Source organism: Pongo abelii, chromosome 5 (genome assembly GCF_028885655.2).
Source record: "Pongo abelii isolate AG06213 chromosome 5, NHGRI_mPonAbe1-v2.0_pri, whole genome shotgun sequence".
NCBI classification, from domain to species: domain Eukaryota; kingdom Metazoa; phylum Chordata; class Mammalia; order Primates; family Hominidae; genus Pongo; species Pongo abelii.
In genome coordinates, this window is record NC_071990.2 from 28,129,750 (window position 1) to 28,150,296 (window position 20,547).

General features: G+C 40.2%; 2 long non-coding RNA genes across 2 annotated transcripts; one reads left to right on the top strand and one right to left on the bottom strand.

Moving 5' to 3' along the window:
• Window positions 1–5,067: 5,067 nt before the first annotated feature.
• On the bottom strand, window positions 5,068–20,532 carry LOC129060183 (uncharacterized). The gene is made up of 3 exons (XR_008526672.2): window positions 20,494–20,532; window positions 14,491–14,587; window positions 5,068–11,893 (listed from the first exon to the last, which is right to left on the bottom strand). It is a non-coding gene; the product is annotated as an uncharacterized LOC129060183 (long non-coding RNA).
• Window positions 12,402–15,034, top strand: LOC129060184 (uncharacterized). Its single transcript, XR_008526673.2, has 2 exons — window positions 12,402–12,568; window positions 13,516–15,034. It is a non-coding gene; the product is annotated as an uncharacterized LOC129060184 (long non-coding RNA).
• Window positions 20,533–20,547: the final 15 nt, after the last annotated feature.

Here is a 20,547-nt window from a genome sequence, read left to right on the forward strand (position 1 = left end):
AGCTACCACAGAAGGTAGAGGGCACTGCCCATGAAGTATCCTTATAAGTGAACTTGAATCTAAGTACTTTTCTAGATCCTAATATTTACAGAAATAAGTTAGCAGTTTTCACACTCTGTGTCACACAGAATTACTGGGGAGCTTTTAAAACATCCTGACACCTAGGCTGCAACCAAGATCAATTAAATCAGAATGTCACAGGATGGGACTCAGGCATGAATAACATTTTTTGGTTGTTTTTGTTTGTTTTGCGACAGAGTCTTGCTGTGTCACCCAGAGCTGGAGTGCAGTGGCACAATCTTGGCTCACTGCAACCTCCACTTGCTGGGTTCAAGTGATTCTAGTGCCTCAGTCACCCGAGTAGCTGGGATTACAGACATGCGTCACCATGCTGGTCTCGAACTCCTGGCCTCAAGTGATCCACCCACCTCAGCCTCCCAAAGTGCTGGGATTACAGGTGTGAGCCACCACTTTCCTAGGTGATTCCAACATGCAGGTGAGTTTGAGAGTTAAGGAATTAAATGACACTTTAAAAAATCAGTCAAATCCAGCATGTGGGACATTCTATAGAACAGAATGATGCAGGACAAGTGAGCCCCAAAATTAGGGCTTAGCTCAAAAGGATGCTTTGCTTCGCCCAGGGAAGAGTTCAAGGGCAAGCCAGTGGTATTAGGCAGCAACTTTTATTGAAGTGTCAGTGTACAGCAGCAGCAGAGGTACTGCTCCTTACAGAGCAGGGCTACCCCCTAGGCAGTGTGCTCAGACTAGCAGCTCAGAAGCAGTTCTGCAGTCACATTTATACCTACATTTAATTATATGCAAATTAAGCACCAGATTATGCAGAAATTTCTAGAAAAGGGGTGTTAACTTCTGAGTCACCTGGTCATGGCCATGGAAAGGGGTGGCAACTTCCCTGTGTTGCCATGGCAATGGTAAACTGACATTGCACACTGGTGGGTATGTCTGGTGGACAGGTGATATTGCCTCTTCCCTCTTTTAGCTAGTCCTCAATTTGGTCAGGTGTTGGAGCCCCACTTCTGGAGTTGAATTCTGCCTCCTACCTCATTCCTCCCTCAGAGATTAGATATGCCTTCTTAATTTTAAGCGGGCTGCAGAAGGGCAGTGGTCCATCTTCTGTAACTGCTTCCTGCTTAGTTTATGGGCATAGGCCCTGCCTAGCACTGGAAGAGTAAAACTCTGGATACCATATCTAAAGGCAGGATGCTTTTATTTTCTGGGTCAGTAGATGGGATGGGTTGGAAGCCCTGTGACAGCATTTTCTTTATCTGGATCTGTTGTAATTTAGAAGACACAGATTTTATAAAGACGTTAAACAAGCAAGGGCCAAAGATTAGTAATAACAAGATGGCTATTAAAGGTCCTAGGAGAGATAAAAACTAGGTGAGACTTTGGATGGCACTTCTGATAATTGACTAGATATAGTTGGGGTCAGTGCCCTTATTATAGATATGTAACACGGTAGCTTGCTTATAGATCTTGTGAATGTTAAATTCAACCTGTTCAGAGTTGTTACTACATGTGCAGCAGGTTTTATTAATAATTGCACAGACTCCATCTTGTTTGGCCAGTAAATAACCTACACATTGGGGCTGGCAAGTCAGGGGCTCTTCTCCGGGCATTCCAGACACCCATCTTGTGACACTATTTCAGGATGGGTAACCCTCAGGGGTCAGGGGACTTAAAGCATTTGCTAATAATTGCACTTTTTGGCTATTGTTAAATCTCTTTTGTCCTGTCCCTATTGTTGTAAACTTTAAAGGCCATATTTAAATGGCTCATAGGGGTTTGAGGTCCTATCGCTGCTTTTTGTAGCTTCCTCCTAGTATAAGGGGCAGATTGAGTAAGAAAATGCATACCTAGGAGAGCTTGTCCTTTTTGGGAGTCTGAGTCTGCATTAGTATACTTCCTGAGTGTTTCACCAAAATGACCCTGAAATAGAGTGGGATTTTCTCATTTTCCCTGAGTTATTTCTATAACCTTGTCATAAATGACTGGCTTAACCACACAATTTTTCCTTACCTTTTTTCTTTTCATGGCACAGCAAGGAAATGAAATACTTGCAAGTCATGACAAGTTAAATTAAAGAATATGGTAAAATGTCTAAACCTTTTTTTTTTTTTTTGATTCTCTGAAAACTGGTGAAATTTTTCCTTGTATAAACCCAAATTAGAGATAGACAATGCCCCATGTACTCTAAGTGTTCCTCCATTTCCATCAGCTACCTCCTGCAATGGACATAGGTTTGACTTTAGGGGCTTATATGGGGCCCTACTCCTGGTGGTCCTGGTTGGGCTTACTTTTTTGGGCCCTGAGGGGTAAAGGCTGGGGCTAGTTGGATAAGGGAAAGGGGTGCCTGATGACCTTGAGTTAGAATCCTTCATTAGAAAACTAATGGGACTACTCTCAGAATAGGATTAAGGAGACTTCAGAGAGGGCATAGGCCTTCTAGGGGAAGCTGCTTGGAGAGGATCCCTTAGGTGTGGCTTTCTGGTGTCTGGAAGTAACGTGAGCCACTACAGAGCCATAGAAGCCTGTGCATAAGAGATCTCTATTTTCCTTTCTTTTTACAGAGCAAAACTAATTGTTAAATATCACTACGATGTAAAGAATCATGCCTAGGCCAGATCTGTTGGTTGGCCAATCTGTATTGAATGCAAACATTATTGCAATAGTAAATGAGTTTCTTTTTAAAATAATTTCTCTAGTTTAAATTTACTCCAGTTGTCTAAAAGGCACCCTAGTGGCGAGTCTCTTGGGATGCTCGCCATTGTCCCCATGTTTAATGAAGATATCTACAGGGGTTTTGGTTACCCTAAGTTTCTTTTATTTTACTTTTTAAGAACAAGTCTCACTCTGTCACTCAGGCTGGAGTGCAATGGCGCAATCTCGGCTCACTGCAACCTCCACCTCCCAGGTTCAAGTGATTCTCATGCCTCAGCCTCCCAAGTAGCTGGGATTACAGGGGCCCACCACCATGCCTGGCTAATTTTTGTGTTTTTAGTAGAAATAGGGTTTCGCCATGTTGCCCAGCCTGGTCTCAAACTCCTGGGCTCAAGCAATCCACCCATGTCAGCCTACCAAAGTGCTGGGATTACAGGCATGAGCCACTGTACCTGGCCTAGTTAGCCTAAGTTTAGCAAATGCCTAGTTACTTTTCCCTTTTAATTTCTCATTTTGTTCTACAAAGAAGGCATGAATGGAGGGAGCAAAGTGTTACGAAAGTGCATTATGAGCTGAGCTATGAATGGACAGTAGAATGTTGAGCCTAAATTTTGCAGACAGCAAGGGTTATGCAGAGTGAGGCTAAACAAATGGTGACAGTGGAAGGGAGAAAGGAAAAGGGGTTGCCCAAGGGGAAACCTTGGAGGCCCTGACTTGCTGGAGAACCTACCTACTAGCAGAGACACTGAAAAAAAATGTTTGGGTGGCCACTTGTTTACTGCTGTAGGTGGCTGGCTGTCATGCCAGGGGATTGGGTACTCCCAGCTTCTTCAGCCAAGAGGGCTGGAGCAAGGCAGTTATAAGTCAGCATGAAGGAAGGGGACTGCAACTGGCTATTAGGGAAGTAACTTCTAACTTTAGAGCAGACAAAGGTGAGACCAATATTTCCCTAGAGGTAGGGACTGTAATCCACAATCCTAGAGGGCATGTCAATGCTGAAAACCCCAGAGCATCTGCTGGGGCAGCCAAAAATACCAAAACCCGGAGTGCCTGAGTTTCAGCCAGCGAGGGTCTCCTCACCAAATACTGAAAATCCCATGGAGGCTGGACATGGTGGCTCACACCTGTAATCCCAGCACTATGGGAGGCCAAGATGGGTGGATCACCTGAGGTCAGGAGTTTGAGACCAGCATGGCCAACATAGTGAAACCCCATCTCTACTAAAAATACAAAAATTTGCTGGGCCTGGTGGTGCACGCCTGTAGTCCCAGCTACTCAGGAGGCTGAGGCAGAAGAATCACTTGAACCTGGGAGGCGTAGGCTGCAGTGAGCCAAGATCACGCCACTGCACTCCAGCCTGGGTGACAGCAAGGCTCGGTCTCAAAAGAAAAAAAAAAGACTGAAAACAAAACATATTTTAGGACTAAAAATGACTGGTGGAGCAATAAAATGGAGTCAGAGGAGAAATAACTGGGCGAAGATGTGGCATGGATGTGCTTCAAGGCACTCAAACAGGGGACTTTTAACTGACCACCTATCCAAAGGCTTTTACTTCCTATCTTACCCGATATTAGGGGGTCGGAGGGGGGAACACAGGGAACATTCACTTATCCTCAAGAGTCAAAAGGCTCTGACCGATCTTTCACATGGGACCCAGGTGAAAGTCTCTCCAGATTTCCTCAGCTTAGGTGGGCTCAGCTGTCACATGGTGGACCAGGATGGGACTGGTAACCCACTGACCTGCTGGCTGGAGCACTGGGTCCTATATGAGGCAGCAGCATTATGACTGCTTACACATCTACTTGGCTCCACCTGTCAGGGAAAATGATGGCTCTGAACAAAGCCTCTGGTTACTGTTATAGCTCTGTAGTGTTGGCAGCTCTTTATTGTTAGAGCTATTGCAGCCTTAATCACAGACTGCTTTGCCATCTCTCCATTCACCTTCTCACCAATCGCCATCTCTCACTGGTCTCTTGCTGTCTTGATGACTACCATCTCTCATCATCTCTCGCCAATCACCACTTCTCTGCTGATCACTGATCATCTCTTCTGTCTCGCCGCCTTACTACTGTCTTGCCTTAACGCTGATTGCCTCCTTCTCCACTGTCTCTGCTGTCTTCATCCCATCTGGGTTGACAGATGATGCAGGACAGGTGAGCCCCCAAATTGGGGCATAGACCAGGAGGGTCCTTTTTTTATTTCTTTTTTTTTCTTTTTGCTTGTTTCATAAAATGTATGAATCAAGAGTTCTCAGCTTCATTCAGGAAAGAATTCAAGGGTGAGCTAGTGGTGTTAGCAACTTTTATTGAAGCAGTAATGTACAGCAGCACCAGAGGTACTGCTCCATTGCAGAGCGGGGCTAACCCATAGGCAGCGTGTCCAGAGTAGTCGCTCAGAAGCAGTTCTGCAGCCATATTTATACCCACTTTTAATTATATTCAAATTAAGAGGCAGATTATGCAGAAATTTATAGAGAAAGGGTAGTAACTTCCTGGTCGTCAGGTTGTTGCCATGGAAAGGGGTAGCATGGCAATGGTAAACTGACATGGCACATTGCTGAGCATGTCTCACAGAGAGGTGCTTTTCCCTCTTCCCTGTTTTGGTTAGTTCTCAATCTGGCCTGGTGTCAGTCCCACTTCTGAAGTTGAGTCCAGCCTCCTACCTCAGGAAGACCTAGATTCTTCAACAAATAAATGGCATTAATAAACATTTGGAGGAGAAAGGGGAACTATAGATTAAAAGAGACTGAATAGACTTACCAACCAAATGTAATGGTAATGGTAAACCTTATTTGGACCCTGATAAGAACAAAACAATTGCAAAAAGACATATTTGAGACAATTGGGAAAAGTATGATCGCACCAGTACACTCCAGCCTGGATGACAGAGTGAGACCCTTTCTCAAAAAAAAAAAAATTTAAATAGAAAAACTTTGACACTTTCAGAAGAAAATTAGGAGTATTTCTTTATGATCTTAAGTAAAGCAGGAATTCTTTTAAAATACATAGCACACACTATGAAGGAAAAAAATTAGTAAATTTGACCTCATTAAAATTTAAAGCTATATCAAAAGACACCAGAAACATGTGGAAAACACAAAAGACTGAAAGAAGATATTTGCAACCCATATAATCAACAAAGATCAATAGCCAGAATATATAATGAACTTCTATGTATGAACAAGAGAAAAGCCAACAATCAAACAGAAAAATTAACAAGGAGTATGCACAGGCAATTCACAGAGGAGGAATCTTAAATGACCAATAAACATAAGCAAAGATCCTTAGCCTTGTAATTAGAAAAGGCAAATTTTAAGCCAGTTCATACCTATACCTTAGCAAAATCTAAAAGTGTTTCAATAATATTTGCTAGTAAATGTGTGAAAAAACTCTTACACAGCTGATGGGTGTATACATTCACACATTTATCTTAAAAAGCAATTTCAAAATATATGGTAAAGTTGAAAATAATACACACATTACACATTAGGACTCAATAAGCTTTAAATTATTTAACCTTGTACAGAACAAGGATGTTGAGTTACTGTTCTGGGTTGGACACTATTTTAGGTGTTCAGGATACAACAGTGGCAAAAAGGACAAAGGTCTCTGCTCTCATTGTGTTAATATTCCAGTGGAGATTGACAATAGAATAAACCATAAGCAGAATGCATACATAAACTTTAACTGAAAGTTATGAGAATGACGGTTTCAAAAAAAAAGAAAATCAGGATACGAGACCCTAGTCATTTTTTTTAAACCAGTCTATTTCTTAGATTGTTTATGCAGCTGGTGACCTTGAAAGATAATGTTTTCCCCTGTGCAATTATCAGGCTCACTTAACCCCTTGCTGTAAAAGCTGCAGATTCTCTAAGCTCAGGCTTCTCTGGATGCAACACAAACCCACTGTGTGCAGAGCATCCATCTGGGCCCATCATGTCACCTTCTTGAGACTTGGTGGCAGTGGCAACTGATGCAAATATGATAGCTGCTTGATATCTATGAGTAACAAATGGCAGGCTTGCTATCTATGGGAAATGGACTGGTAAAAAAATGATCAGGGCCTTATATCCTTGGCACATACAGCAAGATGTGCAGAAACACAAAAGGCCCAAGGGGGACTGTCTCTCCTAATAAGGTTTTTTTGGTTTTGTTTTTTATAGAGATGGAGTCTAGCTATGTTCCCAAAGCTGGTCTCAAACTCCTGGCCTCAAGTGATACTCCTGCTTCAGTCTCCCAACGTGCTGGAATACAGGCATGAGTCACTGGGCCTAGCCTATCCTAATTGGGAAAAAAATAACAATTGTAACTTTGAAATAGTAGGACTGTTTGGGGTGGGTTATTAATGCAGTAGAAAAAGGCAATGAAATTCTGAAGGCAAAGTGTAAAAGTCATAGGGCCTCCTTGTAATCATATAAAATTATTTTGTTTCTGACTTAGGCAATTTGTGTTATATGCCAGATTCTAATGACAGGCTAAGCTATTGCCTTGTTAGTAGAGTAAAATCAAACCTCAGACCCCCAAAATCTAAGATTGCACCTACCAGTTCTTGTTGAAGCCCCTCTGGTCTTGCTTGTTCTTGTATCCATTACTCTGATTATGCATACACATATATTCCACAATTGGGAGCACTATTTATGAATTTTCCTTAGACTCATTCATTCCCTTTCAGTCTTATGATGATAGAGCTTGCACGCCTAACTATTTTTTTGATAATTATAATTCCCTTAAGGCATAAACGTATACAGGGATAGTAGGCCAGTACTCACTATAGACATATTTTAACTTCTGCACAGCTTTTGCCCCTTGAGTAGTAGTTGCCTTGTTTATAAACTGCTCATCTGCTTTTTTCACTCTTATCTTTTACTCGTCTCTCATGTCTCATCCAATTAATCAGGAAATCCCATTAGAACTATCCCAATATATCTGCAAACTAAATCACTTCTCACCATCTCCACTACTACCACTGTTTTTCATTACCATTATATGTTCCCGGGATTACTGCAGTAGCCCCCTTACTGAGTTTTCTTGCTTGCACCTTTGTCTGTCATATGTTTTATTCTCAACACAACAACTACAGTGATCATTTTAAACCCCAAGTCAGATCTTAACTTTCCTCTATCCAAAAATATCGAATGGTTTCCCATTTACTCAGAATAAAAACCAAAGTTCTTACAGTTTTTGAACTCCTATATAATCTGGCTACTTGCCTCCTCTCTGATCAGATTTTTCACTGCTCTCCCTCATTCACTTTGCTCCAGCTACAGCCAGTGAGCTGTTCCTTGAATGCTAGACATATTCTCACCTCAGAGCTTTAGCAGTTGCTGTTTCCTCTGCCTGGGATTCTATGCCCCCGATAACCACATGACTAGCTCTCTCACCTCCTTCAGGTTATCAGTGAGGCCTTCCTCATGACTCTAAAATTTTCACCCCTGTTGCCTGATGGAAGTCCCTGTCCTCTTTTCCATAGCACTTATTACCACCTATGTACTTTATTTTTTAGTTGTTAATTGGCCTACATCCCATAGAAGGTATGTGAGTGTGAATGCAGGATTTTTTTCTGTTTTGTTTATTGTTCTAATACCGATGGCTCCAATACTGCACATGGTACACACAAGGTAAACATTTGTTGAATGAATTAATCAGAAATTTGAGTTGATCAATGAATGATCACCTCAACACAAATCCACTTCATTCACATTCCACATTCCACATTCTCATAACATCCCAGCCAGTTCTTTTTTGAACTGACTCTCACTCTATTCTTTTCCCTCTTTTCCTTATCCTACATATATGCTTACTGCCTTTTTGCCAGTGTTTCCTCTTTTGGCACCACAGATTTCACTTTTCTCATGTTCTCCTCATATTATGCCTCCTTCATATACTTTTCAGATAAACACAAACCTCATACTCTCATATTTTATTAGGAAGATTTTTCTCTCCTATAATAAGCCCCTTCTTTCCATTGGATTATTGTTTCCAATGGTAAGGTGAAGACTGAGAAAAGGACAGCAGCTCCAATTAAGGAAATTACAGAAAACAGAATTATATGGGAAGGTACGTGGAACACTCAATGGGAGCATGTACCAGGATTCTGAGTGTGGAAAAAAAAAATGGATCAGATTAGAACATCAGCAGGGACTTTCACATTAAAAAAAAAATGACACAAATATAATGAATTTGGGAAAAGCTTTGTCCAAAATACAAGCCTAATTTACCACTACAGAATTCACCTGGGAGAGAAACTTCTTAAATGTCAAGTGGACATAGAAGCTTTCTCTTCATGATTGGTATTCTGTTATCACCAGAAAATATACTCTGGAGTTAGACCTTAAAAATAAGATTAGTGTGGGAATGCTTTCAGTGGGGTTTTCAGTTTTGTTCTGTATCAGAGACTCCACAGTGGAGATAAATCTTATCCATGTAAAGAATGGGGAAAGGCCTTCATGAAGAGGTCAAGCGTCGTTCAACATCAGAGTGTTCTCAACAGGGAACTCTGTCTTTTAGACAAAAGATGTCTAGATGTCTTCTAGACATCTACATGTCTTCTATAAAAACTCAGGTGTCAAAGCACTAAAAATGAACAGAAGATGAGCTAATACCAGAGGCTCCAAAATGCATGCAATACAACCTACTACTGAAGAGGAGAGTTAAATGCCATACCTCTGAGGCAGTTTCCTGGGAATAAAAGTTTCTTTTTACATTTTTTTTTTTTTTTTTGAGATAGGGTCTCACTCTGCTTCTCAGGCTACAGTGTAGTGGTGTGATCATGGCTCACTGCAGGCTTGATCTCCTGAGCTCAAGCAATCCTCCCACCTCAGCCTCCCAAGTAACTGAGACTACAGGCACATCCCACCGGCACATCCCACCACGCCCACCTAATTTTTAAATTTTTTGTAGAGAGGGGATTTCACTATGTTGTCCAGGATGGTCTCTAACTCCTGGGCTCAAACGATCCTCCCACCTTGGCCTCCCAAAATGCTGATTACAGGCGTGAGCCACTGCACTCAGCCTTGAATCAAAGTTTCTAGAAAGCCAATTTTAAACTTCCTAGAAAGCCCATAATTAAACTCTCTAGAAACATTTCTAGAATTCCCATAATTAAATTTGCTAAGAAGCAAACTATTTGTTGTTGGTGTTTAAACCCTACATAATTGATTATGGGTGTTAAGAGCATCTGCCTTTTCCCACAGCTTCTCATCCTTTTTTCATTCATATTTTCTGCCACTTGTGTTCATGAAATTCATCATTATATTGAATATTACACAAGATCTTTGATTAAACACTGAAGTCTCTAAAAGTCCCATAAGAGGTACATTTCTTTTGTGCTTAAAGGTATAAAAACTTAATTCTGACACATCCTAATATTATGATCAAGTTAATTGTCCAAGTAACAGTTGAGATGTTGGCTATAAATGTTAGAGGGTGTCTGATCCTTCTAGGGATCAGTATGTATAAGTCTTCAGAACAACATAGAGGGAAACAATTCTCCCAATTCCACAGAAACTTTAAAGATGTCTAATTCTTCAGGTATTTTTGACTCCCTTAGTACAAATCATAGAGATCTTACCAAACTGTTACAATACAAGCTGTATATTGTTCCAACAATCCACAGCATTTTTTTTTCTAGTTCTGTATGTTCTTTGTGGGACTATAGATGACTCATGGAATTTCCTTTATATGTTAAATGAGGAAAAAATGGGATGATCTTTTGTCTGTCACTTATCTTTAAACAGTGCTGGAAGTAGGATAAGGCAAGAGAGGCATTTAGGTCACAAAATCTCAGAGAGTGGGTTCATCCTTACTCTTTGTGCCCTCAGTGCCTTTTTTGCCTCACTCTAGCCCCAGCCCTGTGTTTAGTTAACATTAGAGTTCATTAAGACCTTTTATATTTATCTCTTTGATCCTTACAACAGCTGCTAAGTGGCCTTGCTAAGAGTTTATACATATCCCTTGACACCTGATTCTTAACTTACATTACCACTTTCTCTCTTGAAAACTTTGTGTTTAAATAATATTGTTTCTATAATGAAAGAGTTCCTGATTAATTATTACATAATCTGCTCATCTGTGTATGTTTATTTCATACCAGATACAAAGTAGAGTTGTAGAATCTACAAAATAAATGAAAAATGTAGTCCTTGACCTTGTGATGCCTAGAAATTTGTCAGAGAAAAAGGCAAGATTTTAAAAGACAGAAAATAACACTAGAAAGTACAGAGAACTTGAATATGACTTTTGAATGTGGGTGGTGGTAAAAGAACATGGAGTTTAGAGTGATAATGTAAGTGTTTGTCTCCTCCATCCAATATAGATTTAGGTGACCTTGGGCATATCCAATGAGATAACCATTGTAAAAACACTTTAAAATGTAAATCAGAATGCTGAATAAATGTTAGTTGTTTTTACTTATTATCCAAATCATGAATTAGGTTATTTAAAATGGAAAGAATTTTATGTGGTAGAGTTCATGTCCTTCATGAATAGGTTTGGTGTTTTTCTTTTCTTTTTATTTTGAAACAGTCTCACTGTGTCACCCAGGCTGGAGTGCAGTGGTGTGACCTCGGCTCACTGCAACCTCCACCTCCCGGGTTCAAGTGATTTTCCTGCCTCAGCCTCCTAAATAGCTGGGATTACAGGTGCCTGCCAACACACCCAGCTGAGTTTTGTATTTTTGGTAGAGACGGAGTTTCACCATGTTGGCCAGGCTGGTCTCAAACTCCTGACCTCAGGTGATCCGCCCACCTTGGCTTCCCAAAGTGTTGGGATTACAGGCGTGAGCCACCACACCCGGCTGGTTTGGTGTTTTTCAAAAGTACTGTACTACTGGTAACGCTAAGATTCTGGTGGGAGCCTTGAAACTTATCCTATTAATATCTACTGTTGAAAAAAAGTGACCTATTCATGCAATTAAAATTAGTGTCAAGGCTCATCAGCTTTACTTTCTTTATGCACTTTTCCTCAATTTTGCTAATTCTAATGTCATGCCTCAACTTCATCCCCACTGGACAAGGAATATTTGATTGATATGGGTTCTCATCTGTGAGCACAAGCTTCCTCTCCCACACCTTTCTTACGGCTATTCTCACTTGTTGTTCACCCTGCTGCTTCTCTTGGTTCAGGAGTTCAACATCGAGACTGTTCTTCCCTCTCTTTCCAGTGCTCCTCCATACTCAGGCATCTCTAATAGCTTTACACACCTCTATGAAATTCTGGGTTGACAAAAAGGCCCAAAATAAACATGTGAGCTGGGTGAGGATTTGGACTGTCTTAAATGACTTTTTTCTCAACATATGTAGACATGTATTTTGCCCCTGAGTCTGCTACATCCAGTGCAATTAGGAGACTGAGGGTGGAGTGAACTGCAAGGGGATGGCATACAAGGGACCATTTATTTATCATGGTGTTTCTTTTACGTGGAACAATTATGTTGGCTTCATCTACTTACTGTTCTCTTCCCTAGGTGATTCCACTCTCTAGGCAATATGCAGGCCCAGAACTAAGGTAAGGCAAGTGAGGCTTGCCTTGGGTGGAAAATTTAACGAAGTGCCAAACAACTTATTAGTTAAGATAAATAATATTTTAATAAATCAAAATTAATGCAATGAATCCATGATAAGCAAAATATCAAAATTATAAAGTTGGGATCATTATTACTGGATTTTTCCTTTTGCTTCAGGTCTCAATATAGCTAGGCAAAGCACTGTTACTAATCCTGTCTTCATTTAATATTTTGATATTTTGTTTGAAACAGGTCTTACTGCTGAACATCCTGCTGGATCAAAGCCTTTGCATTTGTGTTCCCTCCACAGGAATGCCCTTCCTGTATATCAGCAAGGCTAGCTCCCTCATTTCCTGTAGATTTTGATTCAAAGGACACTTTCTTGGTAAGATCTTCCCTGTCCATGCCACCTAAAGTTTTTACCATTACCTGTATGCCCCCCACACATATGCACTTCATATTTCTTTTCCCTTTTCAAAAACTTTTCCAATATTTACTACTATCTTACATTTTATTTCAATTGTTTTGGTTATAATGGCAGAGATTTTTATTTTGTTCACCACTATATCTCCAGTGTCTAGAAGTGTGTCTCCACAAAGAACACACATTTGCATGGATGCACACAGGTGAACAGATGGAGAACAGCAGGCAGCTGGTAGTATGGTGGGGAGGTGATAAAGGCAACTTCTAGAGCAAGCTTGTCCAATGCAGGCAGCCCAGGATGGCGTTGAATGCAGTCCAATATAAATTTGTAAACTTTCTTGAAACACTGAGATTTTGTGTGTGTGTTTTTCTTTTTATTTTCTTTTTACGTTTAAAATTTTTTTTCACCTAACCCTAACCCTAATCCTCTAACCCTAACCCTAACCTTACTTTTTTTTTTTTTTTTTCCCTCATCAGCTATCTTTAGTGTTAGTGTATTTTATGTGTGGCCCAAGACAATTCCTCTTCTTCCAATGTGGCCCAGGAAAGCCAAAAGATTGGATACCCCTGTTCTAGAGCTTTGCTGCCCAATACAATAGCCATTAGGCACACATGACTATAGAGCAGTTAAAATGTGGCTCATCTAAACTGAATGAGCTGTAAGTGCAAAATACACACTGGATTTTGTAGGCTTAGTGGTTTTTTGTTGTTTTTGTTAAATACATAATATGTTAATAACGTTTTATACTGATTATATGTTGAAATGATGACATGTGGGGTCTATTGAATAAAATATATTGTAATAAGTTAATTTTATCTATTTTTACCTTTTTAAATGTGGTGACTGAAAAGATGTAAAATTACGTGTGCAGTCGCAATTGTAATTGACGTTGTATTTCTGTTGGACAGTGTTGTGCAGAGTTATTCAACATTCCTAGAGAAACGTGGAAAATGGCTTAGGTGGCTCATCACTGTGGAAGATGGATGAGCCATGATTGTAGATCTTTTGTGGTTTGCGAAGGGTCAACGAGGCTGTGAGGACTTACCTCTCAGCAGAAGCTGAGGCCCGGGGCTCTAGGGAGCCAGGATGCCAGGAGGGACCCTGGAAGGGGGACCTCTGCCTCGGGGTTCAGTGGACAGTTGGCCTCAGGAATCCCCACCTCCTGCCCACCAGCGGCCCATTTCCTTTCCTGTAGTTGGGATCCTATTCTGCAGTCTGATGTCTCCTGGTGCTTGGGAAACTTCGAGCTACAGGCACAGCTAGACAGAGCAGGTTTCAGAAGTCTGGCTTTTTTGACTGCCCCGGCAGGAAAGGAACTTAAAGAATCAATTTTCTGTTGTTTGTCTATCCAGGAACGAGGGACATCCTGGAGAATCCATCCTGGTTTCTCCACTCCAAAACAGGCTGATTTTATCTAAATCAAGATATTTTATCTAAAGCAAGAATGTTGAGATTTGGAGGTAGGACAGGTGAAAGATGATGAAAAGTGTATTCTTGTGGATTGCAGAATTATGATAAAGCTCCATCCAGCATCTCAGAGTTGTGAAGATGAACTGAGGTAACCTCTGGAAAGTGACTACACACACAGTGCTTCAAAGCTGTCAATTTCAGTATCCCACAGGACACTGTGGTTGACTATCAAATGTCTGGTCCCCTATTCTGTCATGTTAAGAGATTCTTTCTTTTTTTTTTTTTTCTGGATAACAATATGCCCACTTAAAAATATTTACCTCTCCAAACACTTGAAGATAGAGGAAGCCTTTTGACCCAGTTCTAGACAACGAGATGAAAGCAAAACCACTGAATGGAGTTTTTAGGAAAATCGTATATTTTATGACCAAAAAAAGAAAAATGAAAAAAATAATGACTCAACCAGCCCATACCTTTGGCCCTTCTTTCTTCCTAGAATTTAGAGAGGAGTCCCTTGGTAGAATAGCCATCTTTTCATGAGGAGGCAACCATGAAGATGAAAGCCATTTGCTGGAGGCAGAAAGTTATTGAAAAATATTGAAGCAGAAAGAGAAGAAACATGGAATATTCATTATGTCATGGAGCTGCTATAACCACTTTGAACTGCCCCTAAGAAGACACAAATTTTAGCCAGGCATGGTGGCTCACGCCTGTAATCCCAGCACTTTGGGAGTCCGAGGTGGGTGGATAAACTGAGGTCAGGATTTCGAGACCAGCCTGGCCAACATGGTGAAACCCCATCTCAACTAAAAATGCAAAAAATTAGCTGGGTGTGGTGGTGGGCGCCTGTAATCCCAGCTACTCAGGTGGCTGAGGCAGGAAAATCGCTTGAACCTGGGAGGCGGAGGTTGCAGTGAGCCGAGATTGTGCCACTGCACTCCAGCCTGAGTGACAGAGCAAGACTCCATCTCAAAAAAAAAAAAAAGACACAAATTTTAAACTGGTTGGCTACTCCTTGTATTGAAACTTTCTCAATAAGTTTATCTGAATGATTCTTGTTCATTGGGACACCATTTCAGTAATGATCAGGTCATTAGCAAGGACTTTTTAGAAAAAGTATAAAAATAAATGTGGAAATGCCAATGACTTAAAAGTCTTCTAAAGGAGGCATATATTACTCCAAGTTCTTTCTTAGTCTTTGTCAAAATACACAATTTTTGCCCAGTTTTAATCACTGAACAGACAGAATATTGATGCAGTTTTAAAAATTGTTTATAGATTTAGTGGGTACAAGTGCACTTTTGTTACATGGATATATTGCATAGAGAAGTCTGGGCTTTTAGTGTACCCATCACCTTAATAGTGAACATTGTACCCAATAGGTAATTTTTTTTTCTTGAGGCAGAGTCCCACTCTATTGCCCAGGCTGAAATGCAGTGTCACGATCACAGCTCATTGCAGCCTTGACCTCCTGGGCTCAAGCAATCCTCCCACTTCAGCCTCTCAAGTAGCCGAGACTACAGTTGCATGCCACCACACCTGGCTAATTTTTTATTTTTATTTTTGCAGTGATAGGGTCTTTCCATGTTGCCCAGGCTGGTCTTGAAATCCTGGGCTCAAGCAATCTGCCTCAGCCTCCCAAAGTGCTGGGATTATAGGTGTGAGCCACTGTGCCTGGCCCCAGTAGGTAATTTTTCAACCTTCACCCCCCTTCCATCCTCCCATCTTTTGGAGTCTCTAATATCTATTATTCGCCTCTGTACATCCATATGTACCCATGGTTTAGCTCCCACTTATAAGTGAGAACATGTGGTATTTGACTTTCTGTTTCTTAGTTATTTCACTTAGGATAATGGCCTCCAGCTCCATCCATGCTGCTGCAAAAGACATAATTTCATTCATTTTTATGGCTGATATAGTATTTTTTTTTTACCTAACCTTATGCTATAAACACTATCCCATGTCAGTTTTTGTTTTTAATTTTTGTTTTTGTTTTAGGTGCTTCAAAATGGTTCTCATTAGTGAACGTCTCATATTGACATAAAGCAAAATATTGCTTTTATTGTTGTTTTTGTGTGTAAAGGTCACTAAATATATGTGTAAAGGCAGTCTGAAGTAATTTGGAAAGGAATTGAATTCCAGTTTGTCTCCAGAACTCTATAAATTTGCTTATTAGAAATTTCTTTTTTTTTTTTTTTTTTGAGATGGAGTCTCGCTCTGTCACCCAGGCTGGAGTGCACTGGCACGATCTTGGCTCTCCGCAACCTCCATCTCCCAGGTTCAATCAATTCTCCTGCCTCAGCCTCCCAAGTAGCTGGGGCTATAGGCGTGCACCACCACACCCAGCTAATTGTTGTACCTTTAGTAGAGACGAGGTTTCACCATATTGGCAAGGCTGGTCTCGAACTATTGACCTCAAGTGATCCGCCTGCCTTGACCTCCCAAAGTGCTAGAGTTACAGGCGTGAGCCACCACGCCCGGCCAGGAATTTCTTAATAATAAGTATAAGTATAGATTGGGACAAACTAATGTTAAGTGCCTCCTGGTGTAATGCAATAAGAAATATATAATATCACCTATGTGATCAGCCAAACAGGATTACCTTGAATTCCATCTTGAAGAAAGAATCAGATAAATTCAAATTGTGAAATACTAAAAAAAAAAAAATCACCCTGGACTCTTCAAAACTATGTCAAGAAATTAAAAAAAAGTTGAGGGGACTGTCTTAGTCCCTTTGGACTACTATGTCAAAATACCATAAACTGCGTGGCTTATAAACAACAGAAATGTATTTCTCGCAGGTCTGAAGGCTGAGAAGTCCAAGATCAAGGTGCAGGCAGATTTGGTGTCCAGTGAGGGCCTGCCCTCTGGTTCATAGATGGCATATTCTAGCTGTGTCCTTACATGGTGGAAGGGGCAAGGTAGCTCTCTGTGGCCTCTTTCATAAGGGTACTAATCCCATTCATGAGGGACCCACTCTTATGACCTAATCACCTCCCAAAAGCTCCATATCCTAATACCATCACATTGGTGATTAGATTTCAATATATGAATTATGAAGGGACACAAACATTCAGCCCAGGCAGAGAAACTGTTCTAGATTAAAGAGACTAAAATGTTATGATAAATGCTATGCATGATCCTTGGATTCTAGATTTAAAAATACACACAAAATACCCAATCCCACCTCAAGGACATTTTTGGAACAATTGAAGAATTCTGAACATATCCTGTATGTTTTGAGGGTAAGGATGATATTGTGATTATGAAGGAAAATGTCCTTTTTATGCATTCATGACAGAAATAGTTAGAGGTGAAGCATTATAATGTCTGCAATTTTCTTTCAATTGAGTAAGAAACCAAATCGTAACAACTAGTGAATCTAGGTAAATGATATATGGGTGTTTGAACTTTTCTGCAGGTTTGAAAGTTTTTAAAATAAAAACTGGGAGCTGGGCATGGTGGCTTATGCCTGTAATGCTAGCACTTTCTGAGGCTGAGGGCAGAGGGCCAAGAGTTCAAGACCAGCTTGGGCAACATCTGTCTAGAGACAGGGTCTAGCTCTACAAAAAATCAAAAATCAGTTGGGCATGGTGGCACACAGCTGTGGTCCCAGCTACTCGGGAGGCTGAAATGGAAGGAGCACTTAAGCCCAGGAGGTCAAGGGTACACAGTGAGCCATGATAGTACCACTCCACTCTAGCATGGGCAACAGAGTAAGACCCTGTCTCAAAAAATAATAAAATAAAATAAAAACTAGAGGAGAGATTTATGAAAAACAATTTTGAGAAATTTTAAGAAAGGTAGTGAAAGGTTACCTGTGAGAACAATTCCATTTTAGCTGAGCATTCAACATCTGGTACTTTCCTTGATGATTAAAATGTATTGTTATTTCAAAAACTGTCCCTATTTTCTTAAAGTTCTTCAAATATATTTCTATGCTCTATGCAAATGAACATTTGCTCATCTATAAATAAAATTTAGAAAATAAAAGCCCATCCTCCCACTAAAAAGGTATGGTAGGCATTTATTTTTATCACTATAAGCATACTTTTTGCACCACTGCTTTTTCTGCTAAGTCAGGGGTTAGCAAACTGCTGCCTACAGACCAAAATTGCCCCATGGCCTGTTTTTTAATTGTCTGAGTGAGGAATTATTTTTATATTTTTTAACGGCTTGGGGAAAAATCAAAAGAATAATAAAATTTAGTAACGTGAAAATCATATGAAATTCACTTCAGTGTCTATAAATAAAGTTTTGTTGGAACACAGCCATATTCATTCACTTACATATTGTCTATGGCTACTTTTGACCTACAAGGGCAGAACCCTAATTAAGCAAAATGTTATTCATCCAAAAAACAATTTCATTCTTCCCATTAGAAAATATGCATTGCAAAATTATACTCAATTATTATAGTTTGAATAATAATATAATTATATTGCATCAATGAAAATGTGCTTTTTCTTTTGTTATAAGTATGTAATATACACCATGGAATACTATACAGCCATAAGAAAGGAATGAGATCATGTTCTTTGCAGGGACATGGATGAAGCTAGAAGCCATTATCCTCAGCAAACTAACACAGGAAGAGAAAACCAAACACTGCATGTTCTCATAAGTGGGAGTTTAACAATGAGAACACATGGACACAGGGAGGGGAACAACACACACAAGGGCCTGTGGGGAGTGGAGGAGGGGAGGGAGAGCAGCAGGACAAATAGCTAATGCATGTGGGGCTTAAAACCTAGATGATGGGTTGATAGGTGCAGCAAACCACCATGGCGTGTGTATACCTATGTAACAAACCTGCATGTTCTACACATGTATCCCAGAACTTAAAATAAAAATTTAAAAAAACAGTTATCTATTCCTTGGAATAATTGAACAAATTGTTGATTATGCTTTATCATTTAAAATAAATGTACATTTTGTCGTAAAAAAAAGTATGTAATAATATCCTCAATTTTGCCTCTTGGCCCACAAAGCCTAAAATATTTACTATTGGCCTTTTGCAGAAAAGGACTGCCAGCCCCTAGTCTAGGTCATAACTTTTCTAAAGATCAAAAATATATTCTAAATTTCATTTTCCTGTGTCGCTACCTGAAAGAAGTATTTCATCAACCAGCTTCGTAATTCAAGTCTACATCAGATACTAAATGGCTTAAATTTACAATTATCCAAGTAAGACATATCCATTTCATTGGCCTATCAAGTAGTTTATAACTCCAAAATTTTCTTTACTTACACAAACTCTATAGTACTCACCCTATCCATATGATATTTTCACTATACATGTGACCATTCACATATAATACTCCCTGCTGTTTACCAGTTCCTAAATTCATATAATTTATGTATGGAACCAATTCTTATCCCCTTCAATCAAAGTACTAAAATTCTACTTAGAGCAAATGATATAATTTGGTCTTATTCAATTTAATTTCCCCCATTTTGTTGTTTAGAGTTCTAGCATCAGGAAGGCATCATTCTTAAGTTTTGACCCGGCTGTCAAACAACTGAGCAGATCAACTTAATTAGAGAGAACCAAGATGATGTTAATGCCTATTTACATTTTAAGATGAGAGATAAATGATCTTGCATAAAATGTTTATCATTTCTGAGTGAGATCTAATGTGTATCGAGAAAGTAGTTTCCAAACTACAAAGTTTCTGAAGAAGTCTCCCTAGATAGAAAGACATCTGTCTACAAGATCGAGTGGGATGCTTCTGTATGTTTCTAGGGTGGAAAAGTCTGTGAATTTAATAATTAAAATCATGACTCTGGGCCGGGCATGGTGGCTCACACCTGTAATTCCAGCACTTTGGAAGGCTGAGGTGGGAGGATCGCTTGAACCCAGGAGTTTGAGACCAGACTCAGAAACAAAGTGACAACCGTCTCTACAAATAATTATTAAAAAAATCAACCTGGCGTGGTGGTGGGCACCTGCAGTCCCAGCTCCTCGGGAGGATCTCTTGAACCTAGGAAGTCAAGTCGGCCCTGAGCCATGATCGTGCCACTGCACCCCAACCTGGGCGACAGAGTGAGATCCTGTCTCCAAAAAAAAAAAAATTAAGTACGACTCTGGTCTTCACCTAGCTTAGAGGGTGAGCTCAAACTGATTCCAAAAGAAGTTTTGGTTCTTGCTTCCAGTGGTAACAAGGGGGGTTGGGAAGTGATTAATTAAACATATTTCCTCCACGAAGAGGGTGGACAAGTTCCTTTTTTAGGAAGGAAAAAAGGAGGATCGTTGGTAGTAGGGATCTTCCACAGAGGGGTAAAGTTAAGGAGGTGGAAATGAAAGGGAAGAACAAAGGGTGAGAAGCAAAATGGTAAAAGCGAAATCGAAAAAGAGAAGTGGGTGTTCCAACAGTAGAGGGGATTATTGACGCAAATTCGTCCTTTTATGTTCCCACACGGCTCAAGTTGGGGAATATAAGTCCTAAAAACAGGCGCGCCCTAATCCTACCTACTTCCCACAAGAAGCCTTCACGCAGCCAAGGCCCGTCCCACGTAGCACACGCGCG